This window comes from Protopterus annectens, chromosome 6.part1, assembly GCF_019279795.1.
Source record: "Protopterus annectens isolate FY-2018-M chromosome 6.part1, PAN1.0, whole genome shotgun sequence".
NCBI classification, from domain to species: Eukaryota; Metazoa; Chordata; order Ceratodontiformes; family Protopteridae; genus Protopterus; species Protopterus annectens.
In genome coordinates, this window is record NC_056738.1 from 167,091,601 (window position 1) to 167,107,279 (window position 15,679).

Here is a 15,679-nt window from a genome sequence, read left to right on the forward strand (position 1 = left end):
TTTTCTGTAATCTCAGTAAGTTGATAAGTATATTCAGAATAAATTTATTGCCTCAGCATGATTTACATATCAGTCAATTTACCTGAGATGGACAGCAGTCAACATATTTACAGGTATAGGTGGAAGAAAATCTACATGATGCTGTTTGCCTTCAGAATTACTTGTCCTTGTGAGGCAGCCTAGAATTACTACAAATACTACTCAAATCAAACTGAAACAGATAACTCTGGCAAGCCTACTAAAATTATTTTGGAAAGCTACTATAGAAGTATCAGTTATCCTACCATATTTTAAATACCACAGAAAGGCTGATACCTAATAAATAATTTGTTAAGGGTTCCATCTTTGTTTTCATTCTTGCCTGTCTTCCTTTCTCTTTTACCCATAACCCATTATCTCTTCCTCTTATTTATCGTCTTCCATATATCCATTTTTTTTGCCTTTTTAAAAAACATTTTTCAATTGTTAATCAACATACAGAATGGTCTGAGAGAAAAAAAATCATCCCCTATGTGACAAAAGGAGGTACTGCCAGCACAGCTTGCTGGACATTTGTAAATATTATATGTCATCTGTGAATGTCAAACTAATTTATATAAGATGCTCGTGTTACAAATGCATTACAACTGTATGTCATGTGTATATCAAATTGCTGTGTATAGATGTTTGTGTTGAAAAGGTATTTGCTGTGTTTAAAATGTATCCACAGTGTGTCCTACTGGAAGAGAACAGAAATGTACATGCACTTCTGTAACTGTTTAAATGTATATATTTTAACAGTGGAAACTGGAATAAAGGGAGGTTAACCTCATTCCAGTTAACTTTAGAAAAATATCTGAAATTAAATTACTTTATAGGCTAGGCCATAAAGATGTTTCAGTGCAGCTAGAGACACAAAGTATGTACTAGGAAGCTTTCTGTATTGTCTCTGGGTGAACTAATTGCTACTTTAGAAGCATGAAGGAATGCAATTGTTTTATGACTTCCGGCACCTGCCAAAGATTTGAGAAAAAGCTGTTGTATGAGTATTTTTACAAGTAGATGCTAAATACTGACAGCTTCAGCAATGGGGGTTTTGCCTGGGAACTAGATGTCAGATGACAAGAATTAATATCATTCTGCAAGCTATCCCAGAAGTAATATTTTAGATATTATTTTGCAAAGTCTCTTAGTGAGACAGAGCATTCTGCAGTCTATCTCGGACCTGACAAAACAACAAGAACCATTCGCCACATCTGCCTTGCTCTATTAGTAAGTTTTTTGAGTATGCTAATTCTCGTATATACTGTCAGGAATATAGTGAAGCTTAGTTTATTCATTTTCTTTATTTATTCAAGATGGTCCTTCAATGTTGTTTTAAATATTCCCTGTGGTTTTGAACTCTGATGTCAGTGTGAATATATACTGAGTATGTTCTTGTTCTTTTATTATTTATTATTAAAAATATTTAAACCTTTCATTGTGGCTGATCTGTGTAGAGATATTTAAGTTTTGTGAGTACTTGCATATTTATTTGGTGACACTGTGTGGACCACTCCTAACAGCCTTGCTCTTGGTCAAACTACCCTTTGTATTAGTATTAATATTACACAGTAAGATTGGACATCCTTTGTTAAAGGCCCTAAAGTAGCTGATAAGAAGTGACTGGTGGCAGTGGTAACTACCTTATAGTCCGGAAAGAAGGGGGCATAGCTAATAAACCTGAGCCAGCTTCTCCCAGGTGTGTATGTGTGTGTGTGTGTGTGTGTGTGTGTGTGTGTGTGTGTGTGTGTGTGTGTGTGTGTGTGTGTGTGTGTCAGCTACTAGGGTAGGGACACAAAGTGCTGGTTGCACAAAGAGAGTGCTGAAGGCCTTGGCTTGGTCACTCAGCTGAGATCTCAACTCCATAGCTGTGCCAGTGGGGAGTCTTATTGGGGATCTGGAGAAAGAGAGACAAACCATCTCCAGACTGATTGTGGTCTCTGTGTGCTCTTTACGGTGTGTGTGTGTGCGTGTGTGTGTGTGTGTGTGTGTGTGTGTGTGTGTGTGTGTGTGTGTGTGTGTGTGCGTATGTACCTGTTATCCTCACAGTGAATGTCCCCCCACAGGTGCCAGTGGTGAGAATTGAGGCTCCTTGATTACTGGTCCACAGGAGGGATATCCACGCCACATATTGGCTGGTAGTGGTAGGTCATCACACCTTAATCCTCATTTCTCTAAGTCTGTTCCTATAACTGGAACATCCTTTATCCTTGTTTTTATTATTCCATTTCAACAAGTATAAGTCTTGTCACTCTAAGCATGCAATTATTTTCCTTCCTAAACTTTCTGCCTCTACCATGTCATATAAATTTAACCACACTGAAATCTTCTGCCAGTTTGCAATGTTGGTTAAAAGGATTATTTACTCACAAGTTCTGGATTATATTAACAAACATGGGCTATTAGACAGAGCATAGAATACTTCATAAAGGTTTAGTAGGCAGACTACTATTTACAATGTTACATACCTAATCTTTAATAGCATGAGTAGAGACCTGCTTAATGTTTATAGGTTTGACTTTGACATTCATGTTCTGTAAAGCAAAGTTAGTAATCTAGGCTAGGCATATAATGTATTCAAATGGCACCACAATTTCTTATCTGAACACACATTTCAAGTCATCTAAGGGTCATCTTTCTCAAATATGAGTGCTTCTAAATTTCATTTTAAATAAAGCTTTGTCCTGGGACTGTTCTTTTCATCTCTCTTTCTAAACTACCTTACTAGAAACCTAAATAAGATCATATTTACAATATATATAAAAGACATGCTTGTCTTGAAATGGAAAAACACATCTGCTTTGAAAAAGACCTGCAAAGGACTACACCATTATTTGACAGTTGCAGCACCAAAACAATCAACCACTCAGTTCAAAGAAAAATGTCATAACCACATTTAGCACTATACAGATTCTCTTAATAATCCCATCAACCAGGCTCTTCCTTAAAACAAAAATACCTATGGATCTTGCTAGCTCATTCAGTCTCTCTCTTTTTAATGTTATGCTGAATCATTTGTTTGCCTAAACATTGCTATACAATATCTAACTTACTTACCAAAGAGGTTGACCTCAGCCTTGTTAAAATATCTAACTTACTAACCCTAGAAGCAACAATAAAATAGGACCTTTATTTGCTGATTGTCAGGCTTGAACACTACATCCAGGTGATCTACTCACAGCAGTGCGTTACTACAGAAAGCTATTAATGAAATATGCAAATTCAGCTTTCTGGACATTGATAGAAAGTACAATTACCTATTCCTACAGGAGATCAACTTGTTATCTGTGACAGAGAGACAGCGACTCATCATTTGTATTTAAGTAGCTCAGTATGGAATAATGTCCTTGGCGGCCACGGTGGTGCAGCAGTTAGCATTGCTGCCTGACAGCAAGAGGTTCTCTGGTTCAATCCTCAGCTGGGGTGCCTTCTGTGCAGAGTCTGCATGTCCTCCCTGAGGTTGTTTAGGTTTCCTCTGGGTGCTCTGGTTTCCTCCCAAAGACATGCTGTAGGTGGATTGGACACTCTAAATTGGCCTTAGGCATTAATGCATGCATGTGTACCTTTTCTGGAAGGTTGGGCACTGGGTTGGCAATTTGACACTGTAAAACTCCACCGCCAATCATGAGGAGACAGATGATGTGCTGTGGTAACCCCTAAACGGGAAAAGCCAAAAGAAGAAGTATGGAATAATGTCCTTCCTGCGGCCAGTACTATTTGTTAAAAAGAACAACCTCAAATTATATATTCAGGGTAGCCTCTGTCTAACAAAGCCATACTTTGGCTTTTCTGTAGGTGAAAATATATATATATTTTTTTTATTTTCAACCTAGCTTATAAGAATCAACTGACAGAAGAAGTTAGAAATGAAAAAAAAAATTATTTTAAGTTTCCAAGCAAAACTGAAAATTATCCTAATCTGTGCATTATAAAAGCTTAAGAGATATAGATTAGAATATTATATCTTGTTGACCTGTGAGTTTTTACCAGGCATGAACAAATTTATAATTGTCTCACATGACATTATGCCTGTGCATTTTTGTAGTTCTATGCCTGTTTAAATGATGACCAAGTGTATCGCTTTTTCATTTTTCTGTTGTTGTGTCCATATCTCTGTGAAAACATATGTTATCAGCATGTTTCTTTAAGTTAGTATTTTCTCTAAATAAAGACTATATTTTTTGCCTTGGATTCAAATCATACCTGAAAATTTATGGCTATGTAGCCAGTTAAAAATAAATAAATTAAATAGAATGGGTAATAGTTCTAATAAAACATGCTGATGTACATGTATATGAGTCTTTCTTATTAGCAGATAGCAATACTATACATAACTCTGAAGCTGACTTCAGCTGAAGGAAATGGTTTCCATTATACAATCACAGGCATTTTTCAAGCAGGCATATTCCCATGATTTTGTTCCATTTACTCTTCCATTTAACCTTAGTGCCACATGTTCTATAATACATTAATAACATCAAGCATATAATCTTGGAGAACATTAAATTTTTCTGTACAAAATCCACAGAGACATTACAGTTTTTCTTATATAATTATCATTTTCCATTGGTGATTAAGGTATTACTGCCCTGACAATTTCCAGATTTGTAAAGTTCATAGCCCAGTTATGCTTAGTTTGGAAGAGATGGACTGCATCCAGCAACATGATTCATATGTGTTTGCAAAAGGAATTGTCTGTGAGATATGTGCTTCTCCAAAGGTGTTGCAGCTGACCACATGTGCTGTAGGTGTGTATTTAAAAAATGCAGATGGAGGAAGTCTGATCTGTATTTCAGTTTGAAAAATATAATTCATTCCAAACGAAGGCAATGAATACTAATGCAGATCTATGGAAGACGTTTCCAAGAAGAAAGGATTACAAGACATGTTTTGTTGTGAACCATATCAAAACATATGTTCATGGAAAAAAAGGCACCAACTCATTTTTGACACCACAGCCCAGTGTATGCTGTCTTTATTTGTGAGTACGTGTGTCTGAAAACTGATTTACTGAAAAAAAAAGAATTGGGCAAATCAGTTCAACAGAAATGTAAAAAAAGTAAGGTAAATCGCACTAATTGTAATAAATTCACCATTCACCTTTCACTGCTGAAAAAATAGTCAGGTAAATCAATTCAAGAAGAATGCATTAAATCTAATGGAAGTCATACTGAATGGTGTTAAGTTCAACATATCTGGATTATCTAAAAGCTAAGATTTATTTAATTTGTTAAAATATCACTTCTTTAGGGGAAATGCAATAGAGCTAACACAAAACTTTTTATTGTATGCATATCACAGTGCGATACACACACTGGCGCGAACAGTTTTAGATTCAGTAGCGCAAACACATGCAGCTAAGGCACCTTTTGTGCAATGCAAATTTTGCTTAATTAGGTGAATTCTATGCAGATTAACCAGGTGGAACAATCCAACAAACTATAATGCATCTGTGTAGGCTCCATGTCCATGTCAGTAATGTACATAGAAATTTTCCACATACAGGAGTCTACAGTGAAAGAAGGGAATGTAAAAGTCCACAAATATGGACATAAGTCCCCTGTAAAAGTAAGATCACATGAATAAATGTACAAAACATGCATTGTGGATGTCTGAAAACAGCAGGGATTATTTGAAATTAATAATTTCTTTATTTTTTTAAATTTCCACATGCTTGAGCTATGCACAGCATTGTGCAAATGCATTACATCCGAGTGACGCCTCCAGGTGCATCTGCAGTTAACTCCTACTGCTCCTCTAGGCGTCAAATATTACTTATGCATATTTGCATTAATAATTCCAAAACCATGCTACATACAAGGTTTAAAAATATTTTATCTTGAAGCATACATGATGGCAAACACAATTGTATTGATATTTGACCTCTGTCAATGAGTATTTGTTAGAATTGTAAGGTGATAATTTAATTTTTAAAGGCTCAGGCCACGTCCACTAGGAGTTAAAGGTACATACTCAAAATAGTTGCACTGGAGTGAATGAAAAATAAAATAATTTGTAAAATAACACTTATAAATATACTTCAGAAAAATGTACTGTAAGACCTTGTATCAGATCTGTACAATTGTGCACTTGTGCTGTTACCCAGTTTATCGGGCTATGAACTATGTGGTTACCAGGCTGTCAGCACGAATATTAATCAAATGAGAGGTAAATGCCCTGGATTTGTTGAATCACTAAAGGGATTAACTGTGTACAGATATTCACTTCATTTAGGAAGAGTGTTCAGGCCCAAGGTAACCTTCTAGGAGCTACATGAGCTGGAGATTGTAGAGTGCTACATAGTGGAGGTGGACAGGGACATATTACAAGAACTCAGTGAGCTCTGCCACCCTCAAATCAGAGCCACAGCTAACAGAGGGGAACCCATCCCATTGGAAACTAAGGTATGTGTACCCCTTAGAATATTAGCTACAGGTACTTTTCAAAGACCAATATGATGGGGGTGTCACAGGCATCTGCATCCAGGATACTCCACCAATTCCTGGATGCTATGCTCTTACATGCCAGTGAGCAAATATCTTTTCTCCTTTCCCCTGAGATGAGAGCCAGCATTATGCAACAGTTCTGCCATGTAGCACAGTACCCTGAAGTACTGAGTGCTATAGATTGCATTCATGTACACATCAAGTCACCACCTGATGAGAAGGGTAGAATCTATGTTAACCACAATGAATACTACTCCATCAACTGCCAAGTTGTGTGCATTGCCCAGGGGATTATCACAAATGTGCGTGCTAGCAACTCTGGCAGTTATCACGATTCCCATATCTGACACACATCACAGCTGTACCAGATGTTTGCTAGGGAGGGACATCCCACAGGGCCATTTACTGAGGGATACTGGCTATGGCCTGGAACCATGGATGATGACACCCCTCAGAAATCCACACACACCCATGGAAGAATGCCATAATGAGGCACTTGTACAAATTAGGAACATCATAGAGAGTGTGTTTGGGCTTCTGAAGTCATGATTCAAATGCTCAATATATCTGGTGGAGCCCTACAGTATACACCAGTCACATGAGCACAGATATTCACAGTATGTGCTATGCTACACAATCTGATCCTGAGGAAACAGCTACAACAGGATCAGCAAAGAGGAGGGATACACAGCCCCTCACCAGTGCCTAGGTCCCTACAGCCACAGTCAAAGAAGGGCTCGGAGGAGGAACTCTCTGCTGAAGTCCCTGTAGGCAGATGTAGGGGTACACACTGGCTTTGGCTAAGAGACAATGCATAGCACATTCACTGATAACATAGGGACATAGGGCCTAACACCTTACTCCTACTCACATACATATATTAAAATGAATACCAGTGAACTCACACATCCTGTACATATCTATGTATTGGCTGTATACTGCTTGCATCAGACAGAGTCAGACTTAACTACAGTTAAGTCAACCGCTGCATTTGCAAGGTAAGTCTATAGCCTACACAGGACTCTAGAGGATTATTAGGCTACATCATTGTAGCTATGGACCTGGTACATTATGCAAGTAACTATAATGAGCTATTTGGATAAGCATGACATCCACATAGGACTACAGATACCCATTCTACTATCATGTCTCCATTTGTAATCAGTAGGCCTCATGCATGGAATATTCATGCAGTCCTACTGCAACAGATTACTGGTACATCATTCAAGTGAGATGTTAGAGGGTGAGGTTAAATGATAGTCAGACTAGTGTGTATCCTAGCAGAACATGGGTTTTGTTCCACCACCCCTCAAAACAGCAGTGTCCCCCTTGTAACTGCAATAACAGTAACTCATCTATGCTATATGAGCATTTCACACAGTTACTACACCACACAGTCTCAGGACAGTAATACAGAATTTGATCCTACGTTGTATGTGTTAGGTAACTGAGGAATAGCAATGTACATATTTATACAGGTGACTGTGTGATAAATGATCCCCTTTCTGTTAAGCAGCTTCTGTGGCTCAAAGAACTAAGGCAATTAGCTTGTGTGCTTGTGTTCAGGGCTCTAATCCAGAGATATCCAGATATTTTGGATGTGAAGTAGTAATAAGTTGTGTTTTACAGACTATGACTCTGTGTGTGCCACACTATTATTAACCTCCTTCACAAATTAATTACACATTTGTGCACTGTGATGCATATGTAAGACATATTTAAAAAGTCTTAGTCGATTTGTGCAAAGCACAGCAGTGCGGAAAAAGGTTCAGAGATCACACCGTGTTACAAACATAATCCCAGCCTGGAGTACAGCTAGGTGTGGGTTGGAGTCAGTTTATAAAACAGTATGTCTCTGATGTAAGCAATGTATCTCCCATTTGCACACTGCTTAGCAACGTGCAAACCATCCTAAAATGTCACCACATATACCCATACACTTTCTTAAGCTGAGCACAAATCCGTTGCTCATCACGCAATTTATGAAAAAAAATCAGTGTATATCTATACACACACACACACACACACACACACACACACACACACACACACACACACACACACACACATATCTCTCTCTCTCTCTCTCTCTATATATATATATATAAAGATAGATACACATATACATATGTGCACACACATACATAGACACACACACACAGACACACACACACACACACACACACACACACACACACACACACACACACACACACACACACACACACACACACACACACACACACACACACACAAATACACACACCTATGTATATATATATCACATTTCTATACATATATATATATATATATATATATATATATATATATATATATATATGGGTCTACTTCAGTAGACCAAAATCCCACTTACCTGACTTTCAAAACACCAAGACAAAAAACCCAAAACTCCAAAAGACCAACCACTCAGAACAGCAACAGTACAACTAGGGGTAAGTAACCTCTTGGCCAGCATGTTGAGCTTTGCCCCTTACCTCCACGGTAGTGTGATCTCAGAGTTGGTACATGAGTGGGTTTTCTTTGCTTCAGTTTTAGTGTGTTTGCAGGGTTGGGCGAGCAGTTACTTATCTGTAGTGATCTATAAGTATTCCAAGCGGTTGGTCTTCTGCAGTTTCGGGTTTTTCTTTTCGGTCTTTTGAAAGTTGGGTAAGTGGGATTTTGGTCTACTGAAGTAGATTTATACATACATATATATATATATATATATATATATATATATATATATATATATATATATATATATATATATATATATATATATATATATATATATATATATATATAGATATATATATATATATATATATATATATACACATACATATATCTATATATAGATACATAGATATCTAGATAGATAGATAAAGATAGATATAGATACATAGATATAGATATATGTATATATGTGTGTGTGTGTGTGTGTGTGTGTGTGTGTGTGTGTGTGTGTGTGTGTTTATCTGTATTGCCCTACATACCCACATCAAGGAGAGTAGAGCTGCACTATTACACATATAATGTTGGACAAAGGACCAGATATAAGGGCTCAACATTAGATAATACACTTACAAAATGTGGAAGTTACATTTGGAGGACTATTGGGACATCTGAACATTTCTGCCAGTCTTCTCTCACATCATGTGTAAACAATGCTACATTTGACAGCAAACAAGAATTTAGTGTGAAACACACATAAATCTGAGTCAAACATGTGTAATTGCTGTAAACATCTGGACAGTGGAGAATCATACCACATCTCACTAAGACAGCATGTGGAAACCTTCAAAATGTATGGCACAGTATATGAATATGTATTATGAAGCCATGTGTTTGTATCTATGCCAGCAACAACACCCACATTCACTGCAGCCCTCTGTGTCTGCTGGATTTCATCACACATACATCAACTGAATAAGTCGTGTAATGTATAATGTTGTGTGCTCACTCATCAACAGAGAAAAATGGTGTTGGCCATAGGCTTGCCCATCCAAATACAAACAGACACATACGCCCAAAATGGGTACGTTTGTCACATAGCTAGGCTACAAAACAGTTATTTGACTGCTAGGGTACTAGATGCAAATGACAGAATAAGCAGTGTGACTGCAGGCCTCCCATGCTGTTCAGCACAAGGCTTGATTATGTCCTCTATGATTAGTTCACCTCCAATCATTTGTAAAGCAGGCTTGAGCTGTGGCATGTGGAAGAAGTACTGTGATCTGCAGTAAAAAGGTAGGGTTTCTAATCTCGCTCCAACCTACATGGCGTGTGTAAGGCTAGATTGGTAGGGGCTCTAATCTCACTCCAGTCCACTTGCTGTGTGTGTGAACTGGCATGGGTTTGCTCTTTTTGGCCCATGTAGTTGATGCAGGCCTCCAAACTATTGCCCTCAACAAGGCCTGCTGATGTATCTGCCATAAAATTACCTAAAGCTGTGTTAATGTCAGACTTGAGCCATGGTGCATGCATTAAATACTGTGATCTGTAGTGTATAAGACTAAATAGATAGGTGTTGTAATTTCACTCCAGTATAATTGGTGTGTGTGTGTGTGTGTGTGTGTGTGTGTGTGTGTGTGTGTGTGTGTGTGTGTGTGTGTGTGTGTGTGTGTGTGTGTCTCCCCATAAAGCAACTGTGAATCCCTAGCTGACTTCCAAACTGGCATTGGTTTGAACTTGGAGGCCCTTGCAGTTGATACAGGCCTCCAAGCTCTTGTCCTCCTCAAGGCCTGCTGATGTCATCTGCAATAAGAGTACCTAAAGCCATGCTGATATCAGACTTGTGCTATGGCATGTGCATTAAGTGCTGTGATTTGTAGCTTGCATGATGCTATAGGTAGGGGTTCTTATCTCATTCCAGCCCCCTTGATGTGTATATGGGTGAGTGTGTATCTCCCCAAAGAGCAAGTGTGACATCCAAATTGGCATGTGTTTGCATTTTTTGGTTCTTGCAGTTGATGCAGGCCTCCAAACCCTTGCCCTTCATAAGGTCTGCTGTTGTCATCTACCATAAGATTACCTAGAGCCATAACAGTTTCAATCTAGAGCCATGGCACATGCATTAAGTACTGTGTTTTGTAGTTAAGTAGGAGTTCTAATTTCACTCCAGCCCACGTGGTGTGTGTGTGCACTACAAAACAAGTATGAGTCCCACACTGACTTCTCAAACTGGCATGCTTTTGCACTGTTTTGGACCATTCAGGTGATGCCGGCCTACAAACTCTTGTCTTCCACAAGGCTTATAAGATTACCTAAAGCCAAGTTAATGTCACACTTGAGCTGTGGCATGTGTGTTAAGTACTGTGTTTTGTAGTCTGTAAAACTAGGTGGGTAGGGTTTTTAATCTCACTACAGCCCACATGTGTGTGTGTGTATGTGTGTGCGTGTGTGTGTGTGCGTGTGTGTGTGTGTGTGTGTGTGTGTGTGTGTGTGTGTGTGTGTGTGTGTCTGTGTGTCTGTGCATCTCCCTCCAGAACAGATGTGAATCCCAAATATGCATGGTTTTGCACTGCGTTGGGCCTTGCAGGTGATGCAGGTCTCCAAACTGTTGTCCTCCTCAAGGCCTGCTGATGTCATCTACCATAAGATTACCTAAAGCCAATTTAATGTCAGACTTGAGCAGTGGCATGTGAGATATGTTGTGTGTTCTGTAGTCTGTAAACTTAGGTAGGAGTTCTGTTCTCACTGCAGCCAAATTGGTGTGTGTGCTCTGTAATCATTGATAGGTAGTAGTACTATTGTCACTGTAGCCAACTTGGTGTGTGGCTGTTAGTCAGAGTATTCTATATCAGCCTATGGTATCATAGGATCATAGGAAGTTACTATGCTAATGGCCCTAGGACCCTTACAAGGCTAGCTAAGTTCTTACCCTTATTTCAGCAATCAGCACCTATTACCTCTGTCCAAGAGGGACATAGGTGGGACCATCAGGGTGAATTTATGGTGAGTCATCCAATCACCCAGATTGAGTTTGAAGAGGGCCAATGAGGTGCTCTGTTTAACATCAAGTGGGAGTCTATTTCAAGGGTGTGGTAACTTCTGGGAAACAAATTTGTCCCTCCAGCAGGTTTTATTAATGTCACATACCAGGTAAAGGACTTTAGAGTGAGTAACCTGTGTACCATTTGACTTATGGATATGCAGCATTTCCAATAAAGCAGGGTCATAGATTGCCTTGTATGCAAGGCAGAGATCACCCCTGAGTTGTCTGTATGTAACAGAATAATGTGACAGTAAATTCAGATTATCCTTGTAGGACAGATGCTGAAGACCTTGAATTTTTCTTGTGAGCAATATTTGTGGTCTCTCTAATTGCTGCAGGTGCTTGGAAAGGTACAGAACAAAAGGGGTGTGTACTCAATTATTGGCCTAATGAGGGAAGAGTACAGGGAGGTTGTCCGTAATTATGAGATGAGCAAAATAGAATGCCCTTCTTACCACTGTGGAGACATGGTGGTCAAAGGCAAGGTAGCTTTAGGATCTGATGAAGTCTCTGGATAAACGGAGACAAAAGCACTTATCTACTGGGCTCTAACAATAATCTTATGTTATCTTGAGTGGAATTGTGTCCCCAATCTTGTTGCCGGACTTTATTTGTTTAAAGGTAAGGTAGCTGTCGACCTGTGTGCCCAGGTCTCTCACCACTGAGGGCGTATGTAAGGTGTTGCTATTGATGTGGTATTTAGCAAGAACATTGCTAATACTGAAAAGAAAGATAATACATTTTTGCATTGAGTTTAAGGCCATGACTTTGGCATCAATCATTTGTTTTCTTAAGACCCTCTTCTAGGATGTTGACATCATTTGAACATTCTATGACCACTCCCAATTTGCAGTCATCATCAAACTTTGTCAGCCACAGACCTTTAGTTTTTGCTTGTACTTTGAAGAAATATGTTCCAAACAGTAGAGGTCCCAGGACTGAACCTTGTGGAACACCACTGGTTACAAGTCTGCTGTTAGAGGTCGATTCCCCTATTTTGACTATATGAATTTGAGTCAGTTAGTGACCCATCTAATGATATATGGGTTGATGCCTAGTTCAGTGAGTTTGTCAATGAAGCCTGAGTGGGGGATAGTACCAAACACCTTGGATAAGTTCAGGTAGGCTGCATGCTCAGATTTCTCCTCATCCAGGGCCTTGGTGACTGTCTTGAAGAAGTCTATAATGTTTCATAGGCATTACATCCCTTTGACAAATCCAAACTGAGTAGGGTCAAGTGTTTGGAGATTACCTATATCTTTGTTGATAAGGAACACAATGATTCGCTCCATGGCCTTCTAGATAAGGCTAGTCAGGCTAATAGGTCTATAGTATAGTCAGTGGACACACCACCTTTGTGCAAGGGAATAATGGTGGCCATTTCCCATTCAGCTTGTACGAAGCCTGTGCTTAGACTATGATTGAAAAGGATACTCAATGGTGTTGCAAATTCATGTTGGAGCCCATGTAGGATGCAGCCTCAGATGTTATCAAGTCCCATAGATGCTATGTTTTTGGCCTTAGACAGGGCATTTACAACTTACTTTTTAGAGATACAAGGTAGGGGCAGGTGGTAGGGATGTCATTGGTTATGTGTGGTGGGAACAGGAGAGTGAGGTTTTCACAGAACATATAGGCCAACTGATTAGCTATGTCTACAGGCTCAGTATATGTGGTATCATTAACTACAAGTCTAGCACAATCTGCATCTTTCCTTTTAAGTTATAGATGTAAATATAGAATGCCTTGTGGTTGTCCTTTGTTGAGGAAGCTAATTTGGATTCATGGTTTGCTTTGGAGGACTTCACAAGATGTTAGTATTTCCAGTTTAAGAGTGCTCCCTCCCTTTTACTTTTAGCAATTTCATCCTTTTATTGTAAAGCCTGTTAATGGCAGTTGTGAACCAGGCAGTATTGCTCTTCTTTGAGGAGCTTGTTTTGGTCTTATCAACTATGGCTGAGTCAATGCAGTTATACAGGTGTCTGTATAAAGCAGTGGTGTAGAACTCAGCACAATTGCCAGTTCCATCTGAGGGAGGAGGTGCAGTCAAGCTATTTATACCATCCTGTAAGAGATTATAATCTGCTTTGGAGAAGTTTTTTAGTTTAGTTGCTGCTGGGGGGATCAGGTGTGATAGTTACTTCAAATGAGACCTATCTGTGGTCAGATTTCACCAGGGAGGACCTCACAGTGGGAGTTCTGTAGTGGTTCCCTCATATCGGTAAGCACCAGATATGGGATCTTGGCTCCCCTTGTGGGGGTGTCATCCAGCTGGTCCAGGGCATTGGAGTTAACAATGTTGAGGAACCTTTGGGTAAGTGAGTTTGGGCACAACTAATTTAAACAATCAATGGATGGGTAGTTAAAGTCACCCAAAACCATGGTGTTTGGATGTATCTTGATAGACTCAAGTAGATTCCAATAAACAGAGTGGGTATCCTGATTCATGGAGGAGGTCCTGTAGCTGGCAATGACTTGAATAGGTGTCTTACCAACAGTTAATTACATCTGAAGTGTCTCCAGGCAATCATATTGTTTAACCAATGTGGAGGTATATTTATCTTCAATGAATATTTATACACCTCCTCCTTTAGTTTTCACACCTTCAGTTTGAGGTCTGAACATGTGGATGGAGATGTAATCTGGTATGGCTGGGGTGCTCTCCACAGCCTTGAACCAGGTCTCTGTGACTGCACAAATGTCTGCCTCTTACAAGGTAAGGACTGCTTCCAGTGAGTGCAGTTTCATGTTGAGACTCCTAGAGTTCAGAAGCATAACCTTAATGTTGTTTTTAGATGGGGTTTTTACATTGGGAATTTTTTCCTTGAAACACTGCCTAAAAAGGGCATTTATATCACGTTATCGAAAGATGAAAATAGCGAATGCTATTTCATCAGCTCCAAAACATTTAAACATGAAAATATCGAACATTCAGAACAGCAAATTTTTTCCCATGGAAAAAATTTGCTGCTCCGAAACACATACACACAACACAAGCACATCAAACAAACAGCAACCACACACATACACTTAAATTCCTACATCTAACGCTATACTAAGCTAAACATACACTACTATCTACCCACTTACCTTAACCCAAACCCTAACCCTAAGGTCCGTCACTATTGCACACTCACCTAACCCGCTCCCTAACCCTAACTCACTTAAACCGCCCCTAACCCTAAAGTCTGTCACTATTGCACACATGCCTAACCCCCACCCTAACCCTAACTCACTTAACCCACCCCTAACCCTAACGTACAAACAATCGCACACTTACCTGAACCTAACCCGTAGCTTTCCACCACAGTGCTAAGAATAGCGAAGCCACAGAAACGGCCAACCAAATTCTTTCCTGAGGAAAGAATTTGCTGTTCTGCAGCTTCGCTATTCTTAGCGTCCACTGAATAGTGTTCGATATCAGAACATTCGAAGTTTTAATACTTCAATGTTCTGATATAGACCCTAAAAAGGCACTATGGGGGTGGCAAGAACCTTATCTAGTAGCCTAAATCCCAGTGGTGCCAGATGATGACCATCTCTGGCAAAACATCGAGGTCTGTCGATCATGTCATCCCAGGCTGGAAGATAGTGGATCCCCTTAGAATGGCACCAGAAGCTAAGCCAATTGTTGAAGTCAATCATTTTCTGTTTGTATTGAGGCATCATCCTCGGTGATGGTAAAATGCTGCTTAAGGCTAGGGACATACCTGCC